Source organism: Mastomys coucha, unplaced genomic scaffold (genome assembly GCF_008632895.1).
Source record: "Mastomys coucha isolate ucsf_1 unplaced genomic scaffold, UCSF_Mcou_1 pScaffold21, whole genome shotgun sequence".
Lineage (NCBI taxonomy): Eukaryota > Metazoa > Chordata > Mammalia > Rodentia > Muridae > Mastomys > Mastomys coucha.
Genome location: NW_022196904.1, coordinates 114,066,505 through 114,083,465, shown reverse-complemented (window position 1 = coordinate 114,083,465; position 16,961 = coordinate 114,066,505). Strand labels below are relative to the sequence as shown.

Genomic DNA, 16,961 nt, shown 5'->3' with positions numbered 1-16,961 from the left:
AAGGAGAAGCCTGAGCCATGCGGCCTTGGCTGTAGGTGGCTGGGTGTGTACCTGACACACCTGCTGTTGGGAGGTGATGGGCAGGACTTTCTCATGACTCATCCAACGACCTCCTCTCTCTTTTTGTGTGATACTTTGGTCACTTTATAAGGTACAGCCAATGAGACTCCCTTAGAACTCCTTTAGAATTCCTGTGTTGGGTGCTATGGAGAACCTGGAGGGATAAAAGCGGGCAAGAGTTCTGAAGTGCGGGTGGCCCCTTCTTCCAAAGTGGAATTTATGTGTCTGTGTTCAATGATATGTTCTGAATTGATGCGAATAATGCGTTCAGTAGAACACTTTCCTTTTTCTGTCTTTCTCAGTGAATGACCCCACTGTAACTTTAATTTTTTCAACGCCTATTTTCAATGACAGTTCTTAAATGCTCTAACCTTCCTTGTAACACACCATCTACCAGAGGTAGTGGAAGCAAAAGGATATGGGGAATTAGACCTGTTTAGAAAGGTTTTTTGGAGCAACTCCCATCTGTGATGTCTGGAAACCAGCAGTTCAGTTCACAGGTTAGCATCAGCAGGCAGTTTGATGTACTTGCAAACACCTCACGGACACACCAGCCGTCCAATATGGTAGATTCAGGATAGCAAACACGAATCAGCAGTGGTGGCACTACCTAGCAGAGATGCAGAGACAGCCAGGCCTCAGCCTCAGCTGGAGTCAGCAGAAGGAACCAACAGGAACTCTAGGAAAAGCTCTCGGCTCTGAGAAGTAAAGATCAGGGAAGATGCAAGACCAGCAAGCATTGCATGGCTACTATACCAGCAAGCCAAGTTCAGCTTTTGTCACTGTGCATTGAGTCCTTTTTATACTTCCTCCAAATTCTTATACTCTACACAAACTGATGCATCATATGTCCTCCACAGGTCTTGCCCGTGCATCTGTCTCAGATGATATCACTCTGTCAATCAGCCTGAGTTCGTGGAAGTGGCAAAAAATCTGCAGCACACCAACAGAAGCTTTTTTTTTGGGGTGCATTTCTCTCTCTATGGAATCTTGACAAATGCAGTTCAATTACACAATGTAAAGCAGACCAAAATATGCATCAGCAAAGAATCCTTCATCACATGGCCTTTAATGAGCTTGCTTTAGCAGAATATCCTTTCTTCTGTGTCTGCTTCAGCTAAATATTCCTTCACGAGTCTGTCTTAGCCTTTCACCTATGTCCACTTCAACTAAACATTCCTTCATGTGTTTGCCCCAGCAAAACATCATCCAACTGACTTTCCAAAGAACCCTTAAGTTACCACTTCACCCCACCACACCCAGCCTAAGCTGGAAATTTCAGAATCCTTTTTGATGCTTCCACCCTCCCTATTCAGGCAGTTTTAAGGTGTAGCTGTTGATCATTCTCAGTGTCTTCCTATTGGCACAGCTACTATGATGGCCTCATCATTGCTCTTTTTGCTTGATGCATCTATGTCTTCTGCCATTTTTATTTGTTTACTTCAATATACAATAATTAATATCATTTCATACCTACATAGTGAGCTCCCTAGAAAACAATTTAAGAAAAAATTATTAAAAATTAAAAATAGAGTAAATTTAGTCAAATGTGAAAAGTCAAACACTGGAAACTATGGAATATTGAGGGACAAAAAAAAACCCAAATAACCCATGTTCACTGGGCTTGATGGATCAAGCCATTTGTCCATAAATTCACCTATCCACTCATTTATCCACTTACCCATCCATCCACATGTTCATCCATCCATCCATTTACTCACAGCATACCCATCCATCTATATGTTCATTGATCCATCCTCCCATCTGCACCTCTGTCCACACAACATCGATACATCTATAAATTCATCTACCTGCCCACTTTTTCACCTAGCCATCTACACAACCCACACATCCACTGACCTATTTACCCACCCACCCACTAGTGTTCCACAAGTATTTATAGAAAGCACATTATTGACAATTTTTCTAGACCATGGATTTAAATATCTCATAATTCCATCTTTCCAAAAAGTATTGACTCTAGCTTCTGCAGAAAGAAAAAGTAGTTTTTCAAAGTCATTATCAATAAAATGTGCAATGGTCATTTAACAAAACACTGCATCAAGAGCTTTTATTTAATTTTGGATGGTGTTGTCATTATCCTATTTTAGGAATATGGAGATGGCACCTTCAAAATGTTAAGCCATTTGTCCTGGGTCAGGTTACAAGGCTAGTAATCAGTGGAAAATAGAACGTCACCTCCTTTTAACCTCCAACTGCCCTGTCTCTAGCATTTACCCTCTGCCCAATGAGATTAAAGATGCTCTAAGTGCCTGGAGTTGAAAGAGAGGGGTTGGTGAAAAACTCAGAGGGGTGGGGTATGAACTGAGTCTGGAAAGATGAGCAAGTGTTTGAGACATGGACAAGAATAGTAGAAATCCTGACAGCATCGGGTGCAATGGAGCAGAGACTTCAGACTCCATAGATCCAGTCTTCAGATTCCATGGATCCAGCCTTTATCCTTCAGACTCCGTGGATCTGGACTTCAGACTTCAGATATCAGTAGCTTTTCCATCTTGAAAAAAGAAATGAATGAAGTATCCAAAGGAGTTTCCAGAAGACCTGGAAAGGTGCTCATTTCTCACACATTTGCAAACCTATGCGAGTGTGCTAGTGGTCAGCTCTGGTGTGAACTGGACAGCTGTCTTTGTAGTGCCTGGCAGGTCTGGTGGATGTCCAGGGTGTTTTGGCTAGAGGGAAAGCTGACAAAGCCTGTAGCTGCTATGGACCGATTATCAGTCACTGTCATTTCTGTTTACCTGTCTGCTGTTACCCAAATCCTATCTGTCTGTTCATCTTCTTCAGTTTGGAACATACAGCTTTTTTAGTCAGACCATCCATTCACAGAATCTCTTAGGCCTCTGGATTCTGCACCTTGATTCTTCTCTTGCACATGGTTAACATTCACCTTTGATTATTAGTGGTGAACAATTCCTCCATCCATGGGCATGACACATATACAGTTGGTCCTGGGCATCTCCCAGGACCCATAATTACAAATGTCAGAGCACCCATTTTTCTCCTCTGTATGCATGCCTTCTTAGAGCAAAGGCAGTTACTAACACCTTGACAACTGATTAAGTTTTAACCAACATAAAACTAGTCAAAGAATTGTTATTACTAAGCAAATATTATTTCCAGGGAATATCATTAAGATACACTTTTTGCCTTATTTTTAAACTCTGGGATACAGAAGAGATGGCTGGAGTTGAAGCAGCCACAGGATTAGGAAATTAGTATCACCTGATTCTATACTAGATTTTTTTTCTGCTTAATGTAAGACCCTAAAGCTTAGGTGGATTTCAACAGTATTTATTTTTTTCTTGGATTTGCAGATTGGTGTGATGGTTCTTCTGGCCTGGGCTGGCTTGGCATTTTATTCTCGTGGTCTGGGGCTGGCTCAAAGTGATCTGGGTTATGATTTCCCATATCTCATTTTCTAACAAGCTTGTCTTGACTCATGAATGTGACAGTCATGGGCTACTTGAGAGCAGCAGGATAAGACAATCCACACTGTGCAAGCTTATCTTATTGGTCATATGATGTCCTTTGACCAAGCTCAGTGTCATTGTGAAGGGAGGACCTCAATACAACATTATTCACCACACTAAGAAAAGGAAAATGCTATTTTAAAGAGAAACATAACACCTTTCTCTGTATTGAAACAACTTGCCTATAGAGTTGATGGTGTATATTTGGGATTCTAGTACTCAAGAGGTTTCATAGACTTGAGGACAGCCTGGGTCACATGATAAAACTGTTTCAAAATCCCACGGGCTGGGCTTGTAGCCCAGTAATACATTCTTGACAACTTGCTTTCCGAGTGTCAGTGAAGTTATGAGTTTGATCCATAGTACCCCTGAAGTCAAACAAACAAACAAACAAACAAACAAACCAACAAACCCAATTTATTCATGGCCGGCTTTGAGTTACATTTTGGATATTTTATCTCTTTTTTTTTTTTTGTTGGTTTTTCGAGACAGGGTTTCTCTGTGTAGCCCTGGCTGTCCTGGAACTCACTCTGTAGACCAGGCTGGCCTCGAACTCAGAAATCCGCCTGCCTCTGCCTCCCAAGTGCTGGGATTAAAGGCGTGCGCCACCACCGCCCGGCGATATTTTATCTCTTAACCCAGTGATCTTTGCCCCAGTAACAATGTCTGAATCAAGGTTTCATACTTCAGATCCCTAGGGCTCCAGCCTTTCCTAGAGAAAGTTACTTTAGCTCCCTACTCTTCAGCCTTCTCCATCATATGAAGATGACAAGACCATCAGGCATTAATGGAGTTGACATACTGACAGTGCCATACAGTGCTAATAGCAGTGCTTGCCATGTAGCAAGCACACAAAATTATAGTGAGTGTTATCATAATTTCAGACTATCTCCCTGGCTTCTGCCAGGGAGTTCTTCTGTAAGGCAGGGGCTCTGCCCATGTTGAGATGCTGTTATTCTGACTATTAGGGCCCCTGCCCGCAGGAGTCCTCTTAGACTTGATGTAGTAAAATTAGAGGACAATTTTTACTTCCCTACTTATCCGGCCAGCGGGGCTGTGCCTAGGGGATGCCAGCATGGCATTTTCTTGTTATCTTACTGCCTGGTTGGTCCTGCTCACAATATAAGTCTTGAGGCACAGAAGCCGAATGGAGATTATTCAACTTCACAGCATTTCCCAGGAAGAGAAAGAATGAGATGGATCTAACTGTAGGTAATTAATTCTCCTGGTGTTTTTGGATATGTGTGTCTGCTTCAATGGCTACATTTGTTAGTATCAAACAATAGGGATTTCTTTCAGGGTAATTGTAGTAATATATATATATATATATATATATATATATATATATATATATATATTTAAAAGCAGTGGTACATTTTGAAACACTAAGCTGACCCCCTAAATCTCTGGCCTGTTTGGTATGTAAAACCCTCCATCCAGCATGAATTTTTTATGAAAGGATTGAGAACCTAAGAAATAAAAGAGAGAGTATGGAAAATTGTCATGCAAGAGATTGAGCTGCACAGGCAACTGGGATCAAACAGTTGGTCCCCACAGGGCTGGGAAGTTCTGTGGAGCACAGAACCGAGAACCTTGGAAATGAACAGGCACCCAGGTGGATTGGCAGAGGCCAGAAAGAGATGATGACATCCTAAATGGGGCTTAGCACCTGAGACTTACAAAGAGCCGGAGAGATCACCTTTGCTCAGGATACTAAGCTAGCTAGAGACACCCATGGTCAGCTTCCCAGACCAGTGTCCAGTGTCTGAACCTATTGCTACAGTCAAGGCGAAGTTCTTAAAAACAGACCAAACACGCACACACATATATGTTAACCAAACACTTAATATCATATATGTTCATTTCTCTTTGTGTGAATTTCAAAGTGGGTGCTGTTCATGAGTGCTTCTTCTCTACATGGTGATTCAGGACTGTGATTTCTTACTAGCTGTGGCCTACTAGCTGTGTATAGCTGAGTTTTATGGGTTGGACCCAGCAGGCTTGAAATATCACTGGTCAAAAGTCAGCCTCAAGCTAAGCTGCTGTGACTTGAATGTGAAATGTTCCATTGACTCATGTGTTTGAACATTTGGTCCCCAACTCATGGTCTGCTATGGAACTTTCAGAGGCTGGGGCTTTGCTAAAGGAAAAAAACCCCCGGGGAATGGGCTTTGGGGTTTTATAGCCTGGCCACACTCCTGTTATTTCTGTTCTTAGACTGTTGATGCAGTGTGACAGGCCGGTCTTATGTTCCTGCTGCTATGCTTTCCCCACCATGATGGACTGTATTCTGAAACTGTAAGCTAAAATAAGCATTTTTCTCTAAATTGCTCCTGTGAGGTGTTTTATTACAGGAACAGGAAAGTAACCTAGACACATATCTAATGATTAGAGGGTCAGGACCTACTGTCTTATTGAATTTTTCTGCGTACCACACCCCCTTCCTAGTAGGACCTTGGAAGATAGTAGTGCTGAGATCTATACAGACTGTAGAGGTTTCACAGGGGAGCAACATTAGCAATGAGGCTAGAGATTGTTCTTGTGGTATGTTGCTCTTGACCTATGAATCTGCCTGAGGCTGATTTAAAAAGTAATGGACTAAGTTTTTTTGGTGGAGATTTCAAGACAGCCTAATATTGACTCTGTTGCATGGTTGTTAATGATCACTCTTAGGTGTGTCTACAATAAACATGAACAAGTGGGGCAAAAAAATGTAAAATGTAGGGTTTAAAGAGAAAAGAAGGCTAGGAAATTTAATGTTGGAGCCAAGGCTTGTGCTAAAAGAGATAAGAAGATTATGGAGAGGCCTGATCTGAAAGGAAATAAGGGAAGGGTTGTCCTCAGGGCAAGACCCACCTGGATAAGCTTCTATATTATAAAAGGAAAATGCCTGAAGAGCGTCAGTTCTGCTCTTAAAATGAGGCAGCAATAAAAGATGCTGAGATGTAATTCAAGAGGTCAGGCTCCATCCCAAGGGGGCAACCAAGCATGGGAGTGTTGTCCATGTAGTTCTGACTTCACAGACATGAATGATACATTAGTAAAGGAGTTGTTGAATCTTCCTCTATGGTCAAGAAGAGCCACTTGAAGGCCAGGCAATGTGTTTCAGGACAGCTTTGCATAAAGGCCCAGAGAGAAGCCATTGTGTGAAGCTGTGAAAGGTGAAGCCTGGGTTTTGTTTAGAGATCCCAAGATGCTGAACATGCCAGAGCTATGGGATATCTGCCAAGAGAAGATGCACACAGGGGTAGAACTAGCTCATGATAGACATTTATGCTGCAGACAGCAAAGGAGGGGTGTAGTTCTGTGTTCTTCCTCTCCTAGTGGAATGAATCCATATGCTCTACACAAGGTATGGGGATAGGGAGTGCGGAGTTGGAGTTGAAGCCAGCTAAACTCTCTGACAGTAGACATGGAGCTACAGGATTTGGGGTTTGTCTTGTTGAAATTTTTCTTTGGTCCAATATTTCCTTGCTATGCTCTGATTTCTCCCTTTTGGAATAGTTATGTCTATTCTTTGCCACTGTAGGTTGGAAGTACTTCAACCTACAGTGGAAGTAATTAAGTAACTTTGAATTTGGAGCTTTAAAACATGTTGAGACTGAAAGACTATGGTAACTTGAAGGTAGACTATATGCATTTTGCATTATGGTATGACCCTGAGCCTGTTGAGACCAGGGAATTGAACAAGCATGGCTTCCATAGGCCCTTATATTTGTATACTTGGCCTCCAGTTGGTGGTGCTGTTCAGAAAGGAATAAGAGGTGTGATTGCACTGGAGGAGGCATGATACTGGGGATGAGCTTTAGGGTTTCAAAAGATTCACACTGTTCCAGTGAACTCTCTCTGTGCCTCATGATTGTGGATCACGATGTTCTTACTCATTCCTTTGCTCCATCAACATGGATTCTATCCCTCTGAAACTATAACCTCAAACACTTTTATTGGTTACCTTGGTCATGGTATTTTGTCAAAGTAATGAAAAAGTAACCAATATATCACATACATTCTCATTTAAGAAAAGAGACTGGGGATGATTTGGGACCAAACCAGGAATGCAAAGGACCCTAAGGCATTCTTTGAACTTCTAGGGCCCTTGCCTGAATTCTGATCACTAAGAATCTAGAGAAATCAGGGTGATGGTGACATCCTGATATTCTTGGTTAAGAAGTGAGTAGTGATCCACCAACATTATGAGATCACCTTAATTTTTCAGAAGAGTGTGTGCATTCTACTGGGTCTGAGCTGAAACCATATTCCCAACTGAAGGGAGCCAGAAACATATCAGAGCCTTAGTGGTACCTTGTCTTGAACCTTATCATATAGCAGCTAAGTCCAGTATTGAATTCAAGACATTGTGTGTTGTAACCTGAGCCATTGATACTGGAAGACATGATGGGTTCAATCATGTTCTGTCTCACCAAAAGCTTGGACATGTCTTACCTTAAAAGTTCTTTTGGTGAAGACTGACATCAATCTGCAAGTTGCACAGTGCCACCAAGTCTTATCTTCTAGCTACTTGAGCAACAAGTCACCTGAGACCACAGAAACATTAATGGTGTGCACAGCCATCTCCATTCTCCATGGCTTCAATCAGCCGTGTTTCAGCTCTACCATCCTGTTGGACCGTGAAAGGCAGTTTGTGTTCTGGTTGAGTGAGTAGAAAATTCTACAAGGGACAGAACAGTGAGCTACGCCCCCAGATGTTAGGCTGCTGACACCACAAGCCCTCCCTCCATTATCCTGTGGCTATCTATCACGTAGATAATGCTCCAAGTTCCTGGTATTTTTGCTGTACTCCACCCCCACAGTCATCTGACTGCAGCAGGCATGCCCCTCAGCACAGTTACCTGGGAGCTGCAAGATGGCCCGGCCCACTCTAAAAGGGGCTGCTTGGCCCCTCCTCCCTCTCTTAAGCTCTTGCTCTCTTTCTTGTCTTTACTCTCACCTCTTGCTCCCTCTCTCCCCCTTCCTTTCTCCTCTCTCTACATGGCTATGGCTTACCTCTATTTTTCTTCTCTCTCTCTCTCACTCTCTCTCTCTTTCTTCTATAGTAAAGCCTTAAAACTATGGACTGCCTCCTTTCATCTAGACTCACCGTGCTAGAACAAGGGCTTAGGCCTTCCCCTAAAGATCCTTGTCTAATCTCCTGCAGGAAATCTTCCTAGACCAGACCAAGGACTCTCGCCCTGAGTACAAGAACCACCCAGCATCTTCTCTCCCCACCCCTCTTTTTTATTTTCGGCCCAGGGCCACTACCACCCTGAGCCCCCGCCCGTTCTCAGGTCTTCCACAGTGTCCAGTGACATCTTGAGATTCCCAAGAGCTAGAACCTGTTGTCCTTGGCCTCTGTGAGGCCCAGGGACCCTGGACTGCTCCCTCCAACCCCCGAGGACTGGGGTTAGCGGCTTCCCACAGCCAGATACCCACCTGGTTGTAGAGAGTGTGCGGCAGTCTCCTGCATCCACCCACCCAGGGTGTCTGAGCTCTGGGGGGACACGGGTCTCTCTTACCCCTTTATTTCCCCACTGCCCAGCACCCTACAATATCATTTCATGAGAAACAAAGTAGGAAACGTCTGGTAGAGAGAATGCAGCTTTAGCATAGGTGAAACATGTGCTTGACAGAGTTCCAGGTCAGCACAGAGTTAGGAGAACCAATTCATGCTAGTGCATGGGGTCAGAGGGTGTATTTTGGCACAGCAGAGTCATTCATTCACTCCCTGTTCATTAAGAGCCAAGCACAGCAGAGGGCAGGACAGGTAAGGGCAGCTCCTCCCACAAGCCTCTTCACAGCACAGCTGGATTCTCTTTGAAAAAGTTATTACTTAGGCTGCATTCATACTTTATGTTCTTATTCATTTATTCATGTTTATTGATTAATTTTTGTTAAGTACTGTTTCACTAGTCATCTCCATATTTTTGTGTTGGTCACTTTAAAACCCAGGACATTTGTCATGCTGAGAAGTTCTCCACTATTAACCCACAACCCAACTTAAGGTTAGCAGATGAATGATACAGAGAGGAAAGGATGGAAAGTAAGGTTTTCATCACATTCATATCTAGACCTCAGAGGGAAGAAGTTGGCATTCCACTGACTTACTGACACCAGTAGAACCATGCTGGCTATAGAGTGTCTGTCATGATAAGGCAGAATGTGAGGCTCAGACATTTGTGCTATAAGAAGAGCACTGTCACATGTCTTTCTCCTCTTGAGGTGAGGTACTTATGCGAAGATGGTGGGATAGTAGCAACTGGATGTGAGCTGGTTCCCAGGAAAGTGTCTCTGAGAAAAGCTTCTAGTTGTGTACTAAAAATCAAAATGCTTAGGGGGATGCTTGCAAAGTGATAGGCAGAGAAGGATAGACCCTACTGGGAGGCAGCTGAAGGTCTGGACACTCATTGAGAGTCTCAGTATAAAGTTAGATGAGGGCTCTGTGATACTATGTGGTGGATTCCTGACACAATAACTGCTGTGGTTTTGTCTGAGAGCTACTCAGACACTGCTGGGTAGGGCTGGGATTCAAAACAAGATTAAGCTTTATTTGTGGATTTGGCACTGCCTGAAATTCATGACCTGAATGACTGATTGATATTCAGCACTTCTTTGTTGGATTTTACATGGGGAAACTGAGACCTTACGAGGCTTGATCTAGGACAGCTCATCCTAAGAAGAGCTGCAAGCAGCAGGGATCAGAAGGCTGCTAGCTGGGTGACCTGCCACTTAAGAACAAAGTTAGAGGAAACTCTGAGACAGAAACAGAGACAGAGAGAGACAGAGAGACAGAGAGACAGAGACAGAGACAGAGAGTGACAGAGAGACAGAGATGGAGAGACAGAGACAGAGACAGATAGACAGACAGACAGAGACACAGAGACAGAGAGATACAGCAGAGAGAGAGACAGAGAGAGAGTGTACTTGGGACAAAGCTACACGGGTGTCCCTGGACCAGGAATCCAAACTCCAGGCAGGGAAGAAAACATCATGGCTGTCTATATCCCCACATCTGACCATCACTTATAATGTGGCCAGGGCAGCTGGACAGTGTATCCTTGGTCCTGATTCCTGGGCTTCCCTGAGGACCTCAGTCCCTAGCAATAGCAATCTTTCCATTTTAATTCAGAGATCTGCAATTTTATGGTTACAACTACCATTGTCACTGTCACAGTAAATGCTATCACAGCATTGCCCTCTAATTTTATAATTACTTCACATACATGTTTTCACTTTGGTATGATTTATCTTCATGTATGTGCTACTGTTCTCTGATCCATGTCCATATGTGTAAAGATACATGCTATTCATTGATGTCATATGTTTTCCTGTCCATGACCTCAATGTTTTCTGAGACAGGCTAAGTGAGTTTTCACACTATTGCTAAAACACTAAGAACCTCCCACATTGCTGGGACATTGACCTCAAAACAGTGTGAGACATGGTTCTTTCTCATGTTCTACATACAAGCACTTGGAAAGCTGAGAAAAGACCTGGAAGAGAGAAGTTCCCCATGATTCCATGAACCTAATGCTGGTTTCCCTATGCATAGAGCTCAATGGTTATTTAAGTTTTATCCATACTTCATCTATATGTTATGTGTGTACTAAACTATACTTTTGAGGGGCTGGGGCTTGAATGTTAGGTGTATGTTGGGCTAGGCTAGGACTTTTCATAGAATGTCTTTGCAGTCTCCTCTCTAATCCAATCATAGATGCAGTGAATGGCATCCTCAAGGCTAAATGGCAATAAGGCATCCTTGCTGGTCAAATCAGCTACTGAAGTGACTAGGAAATGTGTGACCTTACACTGGGGCTGAGGAAGGATCATCACTTTCTGTCTTTCGGCTCCCAGCTCTAACGGGGCTATAGTGAGAAGAAGATAGGTGTGCGGTAGCTTTCAGGTAAGTAAATCTGAAGAGGACTCAGGCCATACCCAAAATGTTCTCCAAGGACATTGGAAATGAAAAGGACAATGTAGGGAGGGAAAGGAAGTGAGGGGGCACCTTTAATGACACTGAGTGAGGTGAGGTCAGGATTCTGTGACATCACAGGATGGGTCATCACCAGGGTGAAGGTAGTGGCCTAGGCTTGAGGAAGCACAGGGTTTATAGGGGTTGGCAGGAATACAGAGTAGGAGCAATTGAGTCTGGGTGTAAGCTGGGGATGTGGTGGTTGGTCAGGATCCCACCATCCTGGGATGATGATCTAATTTAAACCCAGTGTGATGTACAGAGTTTTAGAGTTTGTAAGTCACAGTGATGTCCCTGAAGTTCTTTTTATCAAACAGGACAATGCCTATGGTAAGAAGAGGTGGTTGTAAGCAGGTATCAGAAGGATGTGTACAGAGAAACCAGGCATGCAAGGATACAGGGAGATGACACCCACACTTCAGCAGAGAAAGGGGCTACAGGCTGACCACACCCAACCTGTAAAACCTGAAAAGACTCTAGGCTCTGGACTGGTGGAGGATGAAGCTCTGTTGTGTCCCAGTAGAGGGACAAGTGTCAGCTCTGGCAATCCATAGTGTCTAAGGCAGGTAGGAGATGCTTCACTGATCCTGTGCCCTGGAGTTCCTAACTTTGCTAATCCACAGCAGCAGTCTTATCTTTTATGTCCAATGACTTCTCTACAGCATAACTGAAGGCATTTAAACAGCAAACCCCATTACAGTACTATATCTAAAACTTTGTGTTATTGCTCCAATTATGCATAAGTTCTTGATTTTTATACATGTGAGGGCATGTATGCTAGTATGAGTGAAAGCAAAGGCTAGCTGTAAATGTGTGTCTTTATCATAGACACCTTATTTTGAGACAGGGTGACTCTGGCCTCAGAGCATGGCTACTGAAAACCCTCTGTCACTGTTGCAGTGTCCTCTGGGCCTGGGCACTGGGCTTGGGCTCACTGTAAAGTATCATAGATGTGCAAACCTCACACAGTCCTTCAGGGGGAAGCACAGCTGAGGTGATACCAGGGCACAGCAGGTGTTCTGATGCTCCCATGACCTCATAGCTCAGAGCAGGCTCAGGACAAAACCAAGAGGGCAGCTTACTAATTAGGCACATTCTTTCCATTCAGTTGTTTATTAATCAGCTCAAACATTTACTTGTCCTGTACCTATCTTGTGGTGAGCTGCCTTTGAGTCTATCTTAAGTGAAGGTGTAAATGTACTGATTTGAGGGGTATGATGGAGGGACAAAGGCTTCACTAAACTTTACACCTTCTCCCCAGAAACATCAGCTGGTACCTCAAAAGTTAATAACTACAAGGGAACTAAGGGGACAAAGCAGAAACTGACATGGCTAGAGACTGTGATGCTCATGTGGAATGAAGATGAGGCACTGTCCCCTGGCCCTCCCTTGCATGGGTGAAGGTACCAACTGAGAAGAGGAGACTGGATGTGAGGGAATTCCTAGAGAAGCCACTGACACAAGTCTTTGGCTGATAATAACTCTACGGCCTCTTGAACATCAGTAGCTTGAGGGAAAAGACACCTGGCCAGGGAAGATAGAATCTCTGGAAACTATGACTGTAGAATGAAGTAAGGTCAGGCCACTGTGACCTAATATTTGGAGTCATTGCCATGGTAAAGCCTTGGTGTGTAGATAGCAGTTTCTAATGGGGTAGGCTTGGAACATAAGGTGTTGGCAAGAGGGCTGTTTTGTGGGTTAGAGATGTGGCTAAAAGACCACATCTACACTCTGCATTAGGCCCCTATTGGTAAGGTGACCTAAATAGGGGTGACTGGTGGTCACAGAGGTTCTTGATAGGTCTGTGATCAAACTAGATATGATTATGGTAAGATGCCAAGACCCCAGGGAAAGCATGTATGCATTCCCTGCAGAATGACATGCCAAATCAAGTTTGAGGGAAAGGATTCTTCACACACACCAAGAAGAGAGGCCATGACAGAACCTGATTAGGTTCTACCAGAAGGTTGAAGATCATCTCAACACTGCCCTTCAGTGACATTCATCCAGGGATCACATGTTATACAAGGTAAGTGGGTAGGGCTTCATTGAGATGTTCTTGGGCTTCTCTAGAGATGAAGCTTCCTGGCAACAACCATTTTTAGTCAACTAAGGCCTCCTTTGCATGGCTCATGCTATATGAGTCTCAGAAACCAGTGTTACTGTACTCTTTCATTTACTTTCATGTGTATACTTTTATTTATTGAATGTGTGTTCTTATACCCTTGGATGATTTCATGTCCGCATGTAAAAGTGTGTGGTATGTACAACAGTTGTCTTCTTCTACTAGTCACCTCCTTTTGCCTCCCTGAGGTAGAGGCAGCCCCTGTCCCAGGACTCCAGTTTCCAAAATGGGACAAGATGAATTTCCTCTTTTATGCTACTCTTCAGTGAGTGACAGTCTCAGAAGTCATTTCCTGCAGTGTGGGGCCAGGTAGGGAAAGCTTCATGGATTTCTGGTCTCTGGGCAATCCTACTGGCTTAATAATGAGAAAGGGACAGGTTGGAGGCCAAAACCTCAATCAACTCTGTCCTCCAAACCCCAGTGCTGCAGATGATGCACGGCAAGTCTCATGATAAGGGCATCTTATTGATAAAACAAGCAACAGAAATGATAGACCAAGGTGTGAATTTTGTACATTTAGGCTGAGTATGCCCCACAGATCTTCCTTTTCCTAGGGGTTGTATATCAGACATCCTGCAGAACTGTGAGTTCTGTGAGTCAGAACTGAATCAGGTCCTTATTGGGGTCTGAGACACATCCAGACTTAAAAAAATTTCTGCTCAGAATTAGTCTTCCACTCATCTCCAGGACCCAGTCAAGGTCTCATAAGAGGTAGAGACTTCCTAATTAAAGAAGAGCCTGCCTGATCATATTTCTTGGTTTGTTAGTTGATCTATATCTGAACCATACTATATACTAAGCCTCAACCTGACATTACACATTCTGCAAATCAATAGTCTATACTGCACACAGACTGATTTGAAACCGCAAGAACTCACAGTGGTATCTACTATAATGTGACCAAACACTACCATGACCACAAGAGTTGTTTGATGTTTACCATGTACCTTGATATGAGGATCCTTGGATCACTCAAGTTGTGTGACTTATATCCTGACATCATAGGTTCCAGAATCTCTTCCACTTGACCTTTGCCCTCAAACTGATTAGATTAGAAATATCACCTAACCTACTGGGTTAACAACTTCACAAAAATGAACAGTAATCCTTTTTATACAAATATGTAAGGAAAACTCGGACTCCTTGCTCTAGTGGTGTTTGTTAGCATGTTCACTGTCCAGACTCAATTGCCATGTTCCTTAAACTCTCATCAGACCATAGCTGGAAGAAGCTGGAATTGCCCTCTGGCCTTTGCAGACATTTACCTTTAGGTGACACACACAATACAGTTCTGAAGCCTTGTAGACTTACATTGTACTTTGTTCTACATCACATGCCCTAGCAATGTGTATTTGGTTTTTAACACTTTTTTTAATAATGGTCATTTAATAATGACCATTAAATAATGACCATTTAATAATGGTCATTTTTTTACCATGGTTTATTTTGAAACGATTATTTTGGACCCTTTGCTGTATCTCTGAGAGGGTTTTCAGTCTTCAGCTTGAATTTCTTGCAGCCTAGCTTGATGTGATTTCTCATAAGAGTAGCACACATCTTTTCCATCTGCTGTCTCCATGTGTCCTGCACAGATCTTTCTTTACAGAATTCTGTTCATGGTTCCCATATTTACCCTTAGTTGGTGTCTCCTGAAAAAATGGAAAGGATTATGCGAAGTATGCAGGAGACCTCACCTAGCTGGAAATTGTAAGGATAGAGTTTATAAATTGAAGGACCTTTGGACAATTTCCTTAAGTGCAAAACCAGAATAGCCCCATGTTTAGAGAGTTATTGATGAAAGTGTGAGAGTCAGAAGAGAAAGGGTGGGGCCTGTGAGTTTGTTAGCCATAGGTTCTTTTCCAGATCTTTAGTATGAAACATGGTTTTCTTCCTGTGGATTTGATCTTATTTCCTTCCAATCGGAAAATAGTTGATCATTATGGTACTTTCAATGAGAATGGCCCCCACAGGTTCATATGTTTGAATACTTTGGTCCAAGCTGGGGAACCTGTTTGGGAAATATTAGGTTTGTCAGTAGAAGTGGACATTGAGGTTTCTCTCTGCCTCATGCTTATTGCTTTATGATGTGTCTCTCATATACTGCTCCAACAACATGCCTGCCAGTCTGTTGCCAAAATTCTGGCCATGATAGTCATGGCCTTACCCTGTGAAACTGTATGCTTCCATTAAGCTCTTTCTTCAATCGGTTTCCTTGGTCATGGTATCTCTTCACAGCAATAGCGTATTAACTAAGATAGCCATTCCCATAAACATTCATGCTACTATTGTACCCATACGTATATCTTGGCATGCTGGATGCCATTTATAGCTCCCTGGTATACAACAGCTAGGGAAGATTTAAAGGACCCTCTTCCCCCATTAACCTGGATCATGTATGTCTCTATTCTAAATGCTAGCCAGTAAGGAAAACCCGTCTTCTTAGTACCAAATTCACTTCTCCATTTCCTGTGATCAAAATGCTTAATGTTTTCAGCAATAGGGTCATACCATCAAGTTCTGGCGACCAACTAAAAGCAATGGCAATAGTCTATACAACTAGCTTCTTAAAGTCAATAACTACAGTACTAAAATTATATGATGATAGTATGTCAAATTAATATCAGCTCAACTAGGAAAATGAAGGTGCCTCTACTTGGGAAAAAAGTAGGAGACAAAGATGATAACTACTTTGCCCTCTACCAACATCAAATTTTTAGATTAAAGTTTTGAAATCATAGAAGATTGCGTGTTTCAATAGAAACTTGTATCGGTATAAGTAACAACAAAAGTTATTTCTCAGTTCTGTAGCTGGGATAATACAGTACAAGATGCTAGCATCTGGTTTCTTAAATATCTTGGTACTGTCCTCCCAATGTGGTGAAACACAGATCAAAAGTGAGAGGTAAACAACATGCTGTTACATGGCAGCAGGGGCAAATTCACTCCAACAAGCCCTTACAGTAATGACAGCAGTCATTAATCAGGATGAGAAGTTGGACATCTCCCCAAATGTTTCTGTGATCATTCTACCAACACATGTATAATTGTGGATATACCTACCTAGAGATCACATACTGAAACACATACATGAAACCATGAGATACTTCCAAAAGATAGTGGCTTCTCTCTGGCCTCTTGCATCATCTGGCCTCTTGATCTTCAGTTCCTGAAAGACTTAAAGCATACTGATAGTCATTCCTCGGCCCCGTGGTGGCAGTGGGTATTAGGGAAAGTATTGAGTCAAGACCTCCAAGACCAAGGTTTCAGCACAAAGATGATTTATTTGCCCCAGAGGGACAGAGAGCAGCGAATAAAAGAT

At 42.9% G+C, this 16,961-nt stretch overlaps 2 long non-coding RNA genes across 7 annotated transcripts in view; both read left to right on the top strand.

Annotated features, from left to right (window-relative positions):
• The window catches only part of LOC116100901, a 32,501-nt gene extending 30,911 nt beyond the window's left edge, over positions 1–1,590 (top strand). Inside the window, exon 4 of the long non-coding RNA XR_004122725.1 lies at positions 921–1,590. This is a non-coding gene — a long non-coding RNA (uncharacterized LOC116100901). The remainder of the gene's footprint in view (positions 1–920) is intronic.
• Positions 1,591–13,156: 11,566 nt separating this feature from the next.
• Positions 13,157–16,961, top strand: part of LOC116100900 — a 38,583-nt gene continuing 34,778 nt past the window's right edge. For all 6 annotated transcript variants that reach the window (XR_004122723.1, XR_004122721.1, XR_004122722.1 and 3 more), the window contains exon 1: positions 13,157–13,546. This is a non-coding gene — a long non-coding RNA (uncharacterized LOC116100900). The remainder of the gene's footprint in view (positions 13,547–16,961) is intronic.